Here is an 11,786-nt window from a genome sequence, read left to right as displayed (position 1 = left end):
TCCTCCAAACAAAACCACTGTTTGCCATGATCCTTTCTGCTCACATTCTGCTAATTTTTTGAATGAGGCTGACAGAAGTCAGCCCAGAGTGCTGTACCACAAAGGATACAGATCTAAAGCCAGGATATTGCCATCGAATTTTAGGTTATTTTATAGATGAGGAAACTGGGGTCCAGTAAGGTGAGGGACTTGTCCGAGGTCACACGCAGCTAGTTGTTACCGAGTCCAAGCTCCCACTGCTGGTCACACGACAGGCCAGTAAGTCAAGAGACAAGTTGTTGGGGCAAGAAATAGAGCCTTTATTCAGAAAGCCAGCAGACTGAGAAGATGGTGGATTCATGTCCCAAAGAGCCATCTTACCCAACTTAGAATAGCGGCTTCCTTTATGGTAGAATCCTTTGTTCTTGCAGCTGCCCATGTCCATCAGGTCATGAAGTTCTCGTAAACCTCTGAGAAGATAAGTGTTATTCTCCTTTCTGCAACTTTGTATCTCTATAGGAATGGAAAAGTGTTACACCTTTCAAGGTCAGAGCCTTGGATATGGGCTCTCCTGTATATTTCAGACTATAGGCAACGTTCTTAACTTGTAGCAAAAGCCGTAGAATACAGAGGTTAAAGTAAAAGAAACAGATCCAATTCTGAGTCAGATGTGTTCTTCCCTTTTGTCTTCCCTGTTACACAGTGGCTTCTCAGCAAGCAGGCTGCTGGCTTAGAATCCACGCCCAAGCTTCTCCCAGTCCCTTCCCACGTGCGGCTCGGTCTCTCACGCTAAGTGACAGGTAGACAATGAAGAAAAATGTTGGCTTGAATGTGATTTAGAATCATGAAGAATATGAAAGTATAGCCAGCTGTTTGCCATCACTTCTGGCGATAGGCTGTTACAGCAAGAGGGTTTCAATTAAACCTGAATGCAAGAAACAGCTCGTTACTGGGCACCTGTCAGGTGTCTTGCTCTTTTGGCTTCAGTCCAGCACCACAAGAGATGGGTACAGACTCACTGTGACCCATGGGAGCTGCGGCCTGGTCTCCCCTAGAAAAGGTGCTATCCCCACCCCGGTGCCAAGGGTGGGTACCAGAATGATGCTCACACCATCACTCTCACATCTATCTAACCCCTTCCCTCAGAACTGGCCAACGGGATGCCGAAGAAGCCACCTAGTGACACCTTAGAGGAAGCTGACCCCCACCTCCTCCTGTAGACGCTAAGGGGGAAACTGCACAGGTGTCCACACAGCAGCCGAAAATGATGTGACTGCTACCAGCCAGACCCCGTGGCTGTGGCATGGAATAAGTTCCTCTTGACTAGTTGTCCCAAGTGTCAACTATGGACTCAATAAATACTTTAGACTGATAGTTTACTGATCACCATGTGTCCTTGGGCATTTTTTTTTTAAATGTGGGTAAATATGGGCAAGACAGTTATTCAAATTAGACAATGTTCGGACCCCACGCAATATCTCCTCTGCCTGCAGGTTGAGAGTGTTATTTTAGGATGTCCCATAATCTACCTGGAGGTTCCAATAGCCCTGTCGATGCCTGTCATCGGAGTTGGCCGGCTAAATCAGTGGCTAGAATTTCAGGCAGTTGCACAGTGAAATTTTTAAGCATGGAGTTTCTTTTACTATAATATCCAGCATGTGAGAGGGTGTGGAGAAAAGGGAACCCTCCTACACCGTTGGTGGGAATGTAAATTGGTGTAGCCACTATGGAAAACAGTACGGAGGTTCCTTAAAAAACTAAAAATAGAGCTACCATATGATTCTGCAATCCCACTCTTGGACATATATCCGGAGAAAACTTTAATTCAAAAAGATACATGCACCCCTGTGTTCATAGCAACACTATTTACAATAGTCAAGCCATGGAAGCAACCTAAGTGCCCATCAACAGATGAATGGATAAAGAAGAGGTGGTATACATATACAATGGAATCTTAGCCACGAAAAAGAATGAAATAATGCCATTTGCAGCAACATGGATGCACCTAGAGATTATCATACTAAGTGAAGTAAGTCAGACAAATACCATACGATATTGCTTATATGTGGAATCTAAAAAAATAATACAAATGAACTTATTTACAGAACAGAAATAGATTTAGAGACATAGAAAACAAACTTATGGTTCCCAAAGGGGAAAGGGGGGTGAGGGATAAATTAGGAATTTGGGATTAACATATACACACTACTATATATAAAATAGATAAACAACAAGGACCTACTGTATAACACAAGGAACTATAGTCAGTAATATCCTATAAGGAAAAAAAGTTTGAAAAAGAATATATATATATATATATATATGAATCACTTTAATCATTTTCTGTACACCTGAAACTAACACAACATTGGAAACCAACTATACTTCAATAACATTAAATGCTACACAAAATAAAAAAAATAAAAAATCCGGCATTAACGGCCAGCATTTACAGTCCCCTCCTCCTTCTGTCCAGGTGAGGCAAGGGAACAAGAAAAATAAAAGAAAGAGAACAGGAAATTGCTTTGGGGCTATACGATCAAGGCGGAGGCAGGCAGGAGGCGGGAGAAAGAGGACAGAGACAGAGCCTAGGCTTCAGGGGAACACTTCCTGTCCCACCCACTGTTAGGGGTCTGGGCAGGGGTCATAGCCTCCATCTCCATTTATCCCTTGACTCACCACCTCTCCAAACGACCTTTCCCCATCCTCCCTTCTCGCATCAACACACGCACACACTCCCTCCCGACTCCAGAAATGCTTGGGTGGCTTACATCAGAGGAGAATTAACCATGGTCACTTCTGAGCTCCTTATAACTTATGCCTAATTACCAAGTCGCATAATAACCATGACGCATGTAGTTAATTACATGTTTGATTAGCTTTGTTGTAAGTCTTATTTGCTATCGACGCTGAACTCTTCTGTGAGTTCAGCCTTCATGGTCTGGAGGACGTGATTACTAGAAGGATAAGGAAGGACTGGAACGTGGGCAGAGTCCCAACCAAGGAGCACCTGCCAGGAAACAATGCGGCCAGATGGAATGTATTGAAAGACCAAGGGGTTAAGAGCAGTGCTGGAGACAGAGAACAGAGACACCTTCAGAAAGCAGGTGGGCACAGAGCAGAGAGAGGGCTGGAGAAAAGGCAGAAGCAGGGCGGAGACTGCACCACACCGAGCATAGGCTAGGAGCAAGTGCAGATGAACTGGGGCTGACATGGCTGGGGCACCTGGTATGCAGGTACATATTTAAGGATCTGAAGATGATATTGGATCCACGGGACAAACTCAGTGCATTTAAAAAGGTTTGGATATGGCGGGTGTACCTTTCAAGGATCAAAACTGGAGAAAATACACGAATGTTGACAGCAGCACTATTCACAACAGGCAAAAGGTAGAAACAACCCAAATGCCCATTGAGTCATGAATGGATAAACAAGATGGGGTCCATCCATACAAGGAAATACTATTCAGCCTTAAAAAGGAAGGGGGAAATTCTGACACCTGCTACAACATGGATGAATCTTGAGGACAATACAGTAAGTGAAATAAGCCAGACATAAAAGGACAAATCCAGTGTGATTCCACTTATATGAGGTTCCCGGAATAGGCACAGTCATGACGAGAAAGTAGAACAGAGGTTACGAGGGCCTGCGGGAGAGGGAAATGGGGGTTATGTTTAATGGGGATAGAGTCTCCATTCGGGAAGGTGAAAAGTTCTGGAGGTGGGTGGTGGTGATGGCTGCACAGCAACGTAAATGTACGTAATTCTACTCAAACGAACGTTCAGAATTGTATGGTATGTATACTTTACCACAATAAGAAGTCTAGAAGGAGGTTGGGATATTGAGGGAGGAGACAACAGGAGGCAAAACCATTTTAAGGCTGTTCCCTGGGGCACCAGGTTTAAGCGGAGGATGGGCACAGACAAGGACATGGCAGGCTGAGGGGCCTTACACCTGGGGACAGACAAGAAGGGCCGGCAGGCCGGCCACGCCCAGTGGACCACGTGCTCCCTCCTCATCTGCAGGTAAGTTTGGCTTGTTCCCACTGCAGCCCCATCTTTGCAGCTCCCGTCCCAGTTCTAATTACAGCCGCGGTGACGCCAGGATCACAGCGCAGAACACAGGCTAGAATTCAGAGCCGGCCGGTGAACATTCACATGTAGCAAGAAAGGCACCAAACTGGGGGAGGGATGGATTGGGAGTTTGGGATTAGCAGATGCAAACTATTATACAGAGAATGGATAAACAGCAAGGTCCTACTGTAGAGCACAGGGAACTATATTCAATATCCCATGATAAAACATAACCGAAAAGAATATGAAAAAGAATATATATATGTGTAACTGAGTCACTTTGTTGTCCAGCAGAAACTAACACATTTGTAAGTCAACTATACTTCAATAAAATAAATTTAAGTGAGCAGTTGGGGCAAATTCTGGACAAAAGATACAAAGAGACCAAAAAAAAAACCCCAACTTCCAATTTTGAAGAGCCTGGAGCAAAAACTGGGTGTCAGGATCAGAAGCAGGGTACTGCGCCTGCCCCCTGCACGCAACACCACTTAAGGGGTGGGCAAAACACCTAAGCCACCCCTCTGGCTTGACCCTTGGACACACCCCTACCCTCACCCCATATAAGGAACAAGCTCCCCCCACACACACAGGGAGTGAGACAGCAAGGGAACCTGTTGTTTGTTCTCACTCCCTCCTGCAGCAGCAGGGGCCCCAATAAAGAGCCTTGCCTGAAATAATTAATTAATTTAAAAAATTTTAAAAGAAAGACACAAAACTGAACCCAAGAAATAGATGTCTTTGGATATTTATCTAAAGAAATACTCCTTTTAGGTTAGCTGTGACAAAGTGAGAGAGAGGCATGGACGTATATACACTACCAAACGTAAAATAGATAGCTAGTGGGAAGCAGCCACATACCACAGGGAGATCAGCTCGGTGCTTTGTGACCACCTAGAGGGGTGGGATAGGGAGGGTGGGAGGGAGGGAGACGCAAGAGGGAAGAGATATGGGAACATATGTATATGTATAACTGATTCACTTTGTTATAAAGCAGAAACTAACACACCATTGTAAAGCAATTATACTCCAATAAAGATGTTAGGAAAAAAAGAAATACTCCTTTTAAAAATGTCTACCATTTGCTATCTTGAGCTGTTTTGGTTTTTAAGGTTATATTTTTATAAAAGGAAAAGCATCGCTGATGATTAGCATGACATCCTAGTATCTTCGTGTAGATGGTGCGATTGACACACACGGAAGCTGTGTGTCGGGTTGAAGCCTGTAGGTCAGGGCTGGATGGAGGCTGAACCTCCTCGAGGGACCACAGAGCCACCCTGTCACCGAGGCCCCTGCTGCCCAGGCCTGCTTAGCGCTGCTCCATGTGTCTTTTCCGTACAGTGGGCAGCTGCTCTGTGGGTTTAGTTGGCAAGTGGTGGGAGCGATTCATCGTCGCCCGGCACCTCTTAATCACATTTTAATAAAACCCTAAATCAGCACCTCACAGCAAGATAAATCCCCAGAAGGCACGGCAGTGCCATAGGAACAGGAGTCAAACCAGATGGCATGGATGATTCGGGGACACCTGGGTATCGGTAGTGCCCAGCGGGCAAGGCCTTGTGGGGCGTGAGCACCGAGAATCTATGGCAACAGCCAAGCCTAACCCAGGGCCTCTCCCGAGAGCTCAGTCCTAGATCTGGGGTTAGGAGCCAGGTTTCGGGTTATATTCAGCCCATTAGCACCTGCACAGCCATACCTGTTGATAGGATATTGAAATGGTTCCCTACCAGATGCTATGGACTGAGTGTGTGTGTCCCCCCCCAAAACCTGTATGTTGAAACTAACCCCTAATGTGATGGTGTTTGAAGGTGGGGGCTTTAGGGGTGATTAGGTCATAGGGTGGAGCCCTCAGGAATGGGATTCATGCCCTCATAATGGGTTGGAGAGACCAGAGCACTGTCTCTCCAAGAAGACAGCCGTCTGCCAAACTAGGAAGAGAGCCCTCACCACCAGACACCCAATCTGCCAGCACCTTGATCTTGGACTCCCAGCCTCCGGACCGTGAGAAATAGATGTCTGCTCTTTAAGCCCCACAGTCTGTGGTACCTGTTATAGCAGCCTGAACGGACTAAGACACCAGATGATAAATGTCCACAGCCCCAAGGTCCCAAATGACCTTCCTGCCGCCCCCCAACCCTGTGACCTCATCTGTGACCTGGTAAACCTCACCACCACCAAACAAGTAAAAGGTTAGCCCTGGCCCAGCAGGGAACCCGCCCTCCTGCTGCGGTGGCGCCCTCTCTGATGGGTGGATGCCCTGCTGCCCTGATAGTTAAATGCTTTTAGTATCACTGCCATCTGTGCTGCTGTAATTTATGTCACACAGATGAGAGCAGCCCAGCCTACAAAGATGCAGAGTGGAGCAGGAAAAGTTAGTTCTGACATGTAAGTGTGTTTAGACAAAACTTTTCTTTCCACACCTTAGAAAAGTCAATTTATCAAGTCCAGAAATATATGTTTTGAACAAATGTGCATGGTTTTCTTTATGTTTCTAGAATCAGAATGGCTTCAGATTGTGACTTTTGTAGAAGAGCTGGGTGATGATTTACTGCTGGTCCCATGACATTTGACATTCCCAAGGTCCTATCTTATGTCCTCTTGGAGAATTTTAAAGATAAGATACATAGATAATTCCAAAAATATATACACTGCCTTAATTTATTAGAGGAGATATAAAAAGAAAACAAACAATTTCTAATACAATGATACATGTTTCATGCTTGGTCACAACTATCCTCAAAAATAATAATAAATTATATTGTCCTGGACGTGCATATAATAAATAAGTTTGGACTGGAGAAAAATAAGATCAGAAGCCATTCTGACAAGTACAGAGAAACCAAAGAGAGAGACAGGACACCAGAATATATTAAAAGTAAAAATAAAATCAGTATATTAAAAATTAAAAAATAATAAATAATCTATGTTTATAAGTAAAATGGAATTAGGTTCTAGGCTCAGAAATTATAAACAAAATTTCCACCTTTTTGAACGAACTTGGAAAGCCATGCTGATTAAGACAGCTCTTCCTTGGACAGTCCTTTCTAGGACACCCAAGAACATCCCTGGATCTCATCCTCTGAATGCTGGTGGTGGTCCCTTCCTGATGACAACCAGAAATGCTCCCCCAAATTCCAAAATAGCCCCATCGTGAATCCCTAATCCAAACCAACACTAGAGAGACGGATACCCCACCCTCCTGGCAACGAGCTTGCGTGAGAGTGCCAGGGCCATCAAAGGGCTTGGGACAGAGGGGAAAGCCAGCCTTTTCTCCCGATGCTGGACATTGGAAGCAAAGGGAAATAAAGAGCCTCAAGGTTGCAGGTTAGATTTTCAGCTTGAAAATCTAATTTCAGCTTTTTTTTTCTAATTTTCAGCTTGAAGGGCGTGCAGCCAGCAGTCAGCTGAGGTCAGCTCGTGCCAGCACCCTGGAGCCCATGGGAGCATCTCTCTCGTCCCCCATCAGGACACCACATGGGAAGCTGGGAATCAGACCTAGTGTAAGTATTTACACCAGTGATATCAGAACTCTTTTTCTGAGAGCCCTTTTTTTGGTTGTTTTCTTGTTGTTGTTGTTGTTTTGCTTTTTTGACCGTGCTGCACAGCTTGCAGGATCTTAGTTCCCTGACCAGGGATTGAACCCAGGCCCTAGTCAGTGAAAGCTCCAACTCCTAACCACTGGACCTCCAGGGAATTCCCGAGAGCCCATTGTTAAACATTTACCCACACACCCCTGGGTGCAGGCTTTACTAAAAATGGGTAAGAGAAGAGGAAGAGAATGTTTTGGGAGAAGATGGTGAATTCAGCTTTCGACATCTTGAGTTTGAGAATGACGAAGTTTAATGCCTAGTTAGTCTACAATTCATTTAGGAAAATAGCGATTCTAGCTAGACGATTCTCATTTTCTTCTGTCCTAGAGAATGGAGTGACTGCCTTGGGCCAACACTCGGAACACTGGGTACAGGAGGATCCAGACCCTGCTCTACCCTTGGAACTGGAAGGGGTCTCTAGGGGCAGTTGGGTGGGAGGGAAAGAGAGAAGGGTGGGTTGCAGATGCAGCCTATCACATGCCAGTGGGAATGGCTGTCCTCTCCAAGATCCCATTCACCTTTAGGATTCTTGTTTTGTGGTTGGTTTTTTTGTTTATTTTCTTTCAACACGTCCTTTAAATAGTGTTTAGTGCACGCTTATCACACAGTAGGCTCTTAAAGAAGGGCTTTCGAATGACCGAATGCCCAGGAATTACGTTATCCAGAGACCACAGTTGAAGAAAGTTAAAGGTTTGGGACTTCCCTGGCGGTCCAGTAGTTAAGACTCTGGGTCGGCAACGCAGGGGCACGGGTTCGATCCCCAGTTGGGGAACTAAGATCCCACATGCCACGAGAGGCGGCCAAAAAGAAAAGTTGAAGGGGCACAGAAGCACGTGGTACTCCAGCCCCTGGGCCCTGGCCGGAGCCCAGCAGCAATCCCAGCAGCAAGGCTCACTCTGGATCGATCTGGAAGCCTGCGGACCACGGGACTCAGAGGGGCCCCCGCAAAAGAGCTGCTCCTTAATGAAGCTCCCCAGAGGTGCATATTCATCACTGTCTTTGGGCTGCGCTCAGCACTGGGAGAATATTAAGTTAAGAGGAACACATTAAGTGCGGGTGTAAATTAAAAGCCAAATCATTCTATAATCAAAGAGTCATTATTCCAAAAGGAATTACTTACTGGGAACACTTTTAACAGTATTTATGGCTCTATTATATTATAATGGGCTATTTAATAATAAAAAATACATTATATTGATTAGAAGCTAGCATTTGATTCAACAAAATCGCAGAGGTCCTATATATATTTTCATCCATCCTGTAATTTATTCCCCGCTGCCCTACTTTTATTGTGCCGTGACCTGGGGAAACAGTTAAGGACACATAGATATACCACTCTTTCTGCCAGGGAACAATACATGTGGACTCCATGAACCAGTTTGAAACTGGGCATTAGTCTTGGCTGTACTTACAGAAATAAAAGATTACTACTTATGTACACCCTTGACCTGGGATTGGAAACATACCACCTCCACTGTGGCAAAGTAAAGGAGGAATCAGAGTTTTCAGGCTGCTGTGGCTGTCAGCGGGAGGGCATGCGCTGTGAGAAGCAGAGCCAGGATGGCAGGTGAGGGGTCAAAAGGAGGAAGAGAGGGGAGAGGGCCAAGAATGGGAGAGAAGGTGGAAAGCAGAAAAGAGAACAAAAGATGCAGGAGGGGGACTTCCCTAGCGGTCCAGTGGTTAAGACTTCGAGCTCCCAATGCAGGGAGCACGGGTTCGATCCCTGGTCAGGGAACTAAGATCCCACATGCTGCACGGAGGTGCCTAAAAAAATTAAAAAAAAAAAAAAGATGGAAAGGGGAAGCGGGTAATAGGAAGAGAGGATGGGAAGAGGGTGGACAGGCAGGCAGCAAAGCAAACACCGGCACCCCAGGTCCAGGCGGTGAGAGGCACAGGGGGAGGGGCCTTCCCCCTCCCCCATCCCTATCATTCCTCCCTCCCCAAACCAGTCCTAAACCATGTGCAAACCCAGCTTAGCCAGTGTACCTGTTGAGAAAGCATAGCTTGCACCCCTGTTCTAACCTGACTGCCTTCCCTAAGCTCCTGGAAAAAAACCCAATTCACAACGGATCGTGAGATTGCGTCAAAGTTTTATTTAACTCATTAGTGAGAAAAAAGCTGCAGAATCAAAGAGCTGGTTGAATGAGGGTGTGAAAAAGTGGGATTTATGCCATCAGTGGGAAAAGGAAATGCTGAAATAAGCTTGTTGAGTTATATATATATATATATTTTTAAACCGGTTAATATCCTGTAAGTCAATAAAACTATAACCTTTGAGGTTATCTTTGCTACTAGTTAGGAAAAAATCAGCCTGCTTCATCAGTTTTCTACAAGTTAACCTCTCAGTTTACAGGTCTGTAAAACATCTGGGTCTTAATCAATTGTGAGTCCAACACAATTATATTTCCCAGGACAGTAGGATGGGCGTCAGGTGGGCTTATTAAATGCTTGGGCGTGAGATTCAAAGGTCACGAAACCACGTTTTTGCCTATTTTCAAGTTTTAGACTATTTTTTCTGAAAATCCCCCTAATTAAAATCTGATGCCTTGGGGACTTCCCTGGCAGTCCAGTGGTTAAGACACCGCACTTCCACTGCAGGGGGCATGGGTTCGATCCCAGGTCAGGGAATTAAGATCCCTCATGCCGCACCGTGCTGCCAAAATAATAATAAGAATAATAAAATTAAAAATCTGGTGTCGGGCTTCCCTGGTGGCGCAGTGGTTGAGAGTCCGCCTGCCGATGCAGGGGATGCGGGTTCGTGCCCCGGTCCGGGAAGATCCCACGTGCCGCGGAGCGGCTGGGCCCATGAGCCATGGCCGCTGAGCCTGCGCGTCCGGAGCCTGTGCTCCGCAATGGGAGAGGCCACAACAGTGAGAGGTCCACGTACCGCAAAAAAAAAAAAAAAAAAAAAAAAAAAAAAATGTGTTAAGAGGGTAGATCTCAAGTTATCTGTTTTTTTAAAAATGACCCAAAGGCAGCTTTGGAAAAGAAAAGGGGCAGGGAGTTTTCAGAGACCAGAGTAGAAAATAAAGAGGTAATGAGTCCAAAATACAAACACCATTTCTTCACAGCGTCCATTTTGACCCCTTATGAGGGATTTGAACATTTAAGCCAAAATTGTCACATTCACAATCCACTCATTGATTCATCATTCAAGCATTTGTTCATTCAAACTTCTGTTCATCCACAAATAGCTGCATGACTACTACGTGCCATGCGTGTGTCTGTGTGTGTCAGAGCAGTGGGGAGACAACTGCTACCCAATAACCATGCAAATAAATATGAGACTGAAGTTGTTTAAGCATAAAGAACAGGTGTATGCGCCTGAAATGTGAACGGAAATCTGAGAGATGCAGCGAATGAACTAAGCCAGGCAGCAGACAGAACGCGAAGCCCTGCGTGGAGAGTGACCAGGAAGTGGCCTGGGAGGGTGCTCTCTGTGGCCCAAGCAAGCACCCAGGAGGGGCCGGCGGGAGGGCTGAGCTGGACCATGAAGTTCAGGTGAGGCTGGGCAAGAGGAAACAGAATGATGTGAAGGCGATTCTGAAGAGGCAGAGAGATGCACGTGACCTTCGATGGCTGAGGGGCGGTGAGAAGAATGGCCTCACTCCAGAGGAGGGGATGTATGCCAACAGATGGGGCAGGAGGGATGAGGCCAGATTTGAGGGAGGACTTGCAGGCCATCGGAAGCTCGCTGGCTTCATCCCCATCAACCCAAGTGACAGAAAGCGACTCTCACAAACCAAAGCAAATACGTATATATAATATATATATCTATATCTCTACTATATATATGCAGTATATACGTTTACTACATATATTTACTATGTATACTTACTATATGTATTTCTTATGTATATTTGCTCTCTATATATGTATTATATATATATATACCCTCTCTCTATATATATTTACTATATATATTTATATTTACTATATATTCTATATTTATTCTATATTTACTATATATATGTCTATGTATATTTACTCTATATATACCCACTATATATATTTACTAAGTATATTTATTATACATATTTATTATATATATATTTACTATGTATACTTACTGCATATATACCCACTATATACATATATATATAATACAAATATATAGGGTACCAGAAGGTGGCAGAACACCACACGG

General features: G+C 44.9%; 1 long non-coding RNA gene across 1 annotated transcript; it reads left to right on the top strand.

The window, feature by feature from the left end:
• Positions 1 to 6,544: 6,544 nt before the first annotated feature.
• Positions 6,545 to 8,066, top strand: LOC141279601 (uncharacterized). The gene is made up of 3 exons (XR_012334156.1): positions 6,545 to 6,629; positions 7,427 to 7,549; positions 7,967 to 8,066. It is a non-coding gene; the product is annotated as an uncharacterized lncRNA (long non-coding RNA).
• The last annotated feature ends 3,720 nt before the right edge of the window (positions 8,067 to 11,786 follow it).

Source organism: Tursiops truncatus, chromosome 9, assembly GCF_011762595.2.
Source record: "Tursiops truncatus isolate mTurTru1 chromosome 9, mTurTru1.mat.Y, whole genome shotgun sequence".
Lineage (NCBI taxonomy): Eukaryota > Metazoa > Chordata > Mammalia > Artiodactyla > Delphinidae > Tursiops > Tursiops truncatus.
This window is presented reverse-complemented; position numbering and strand designations above follow the sequence as displayed.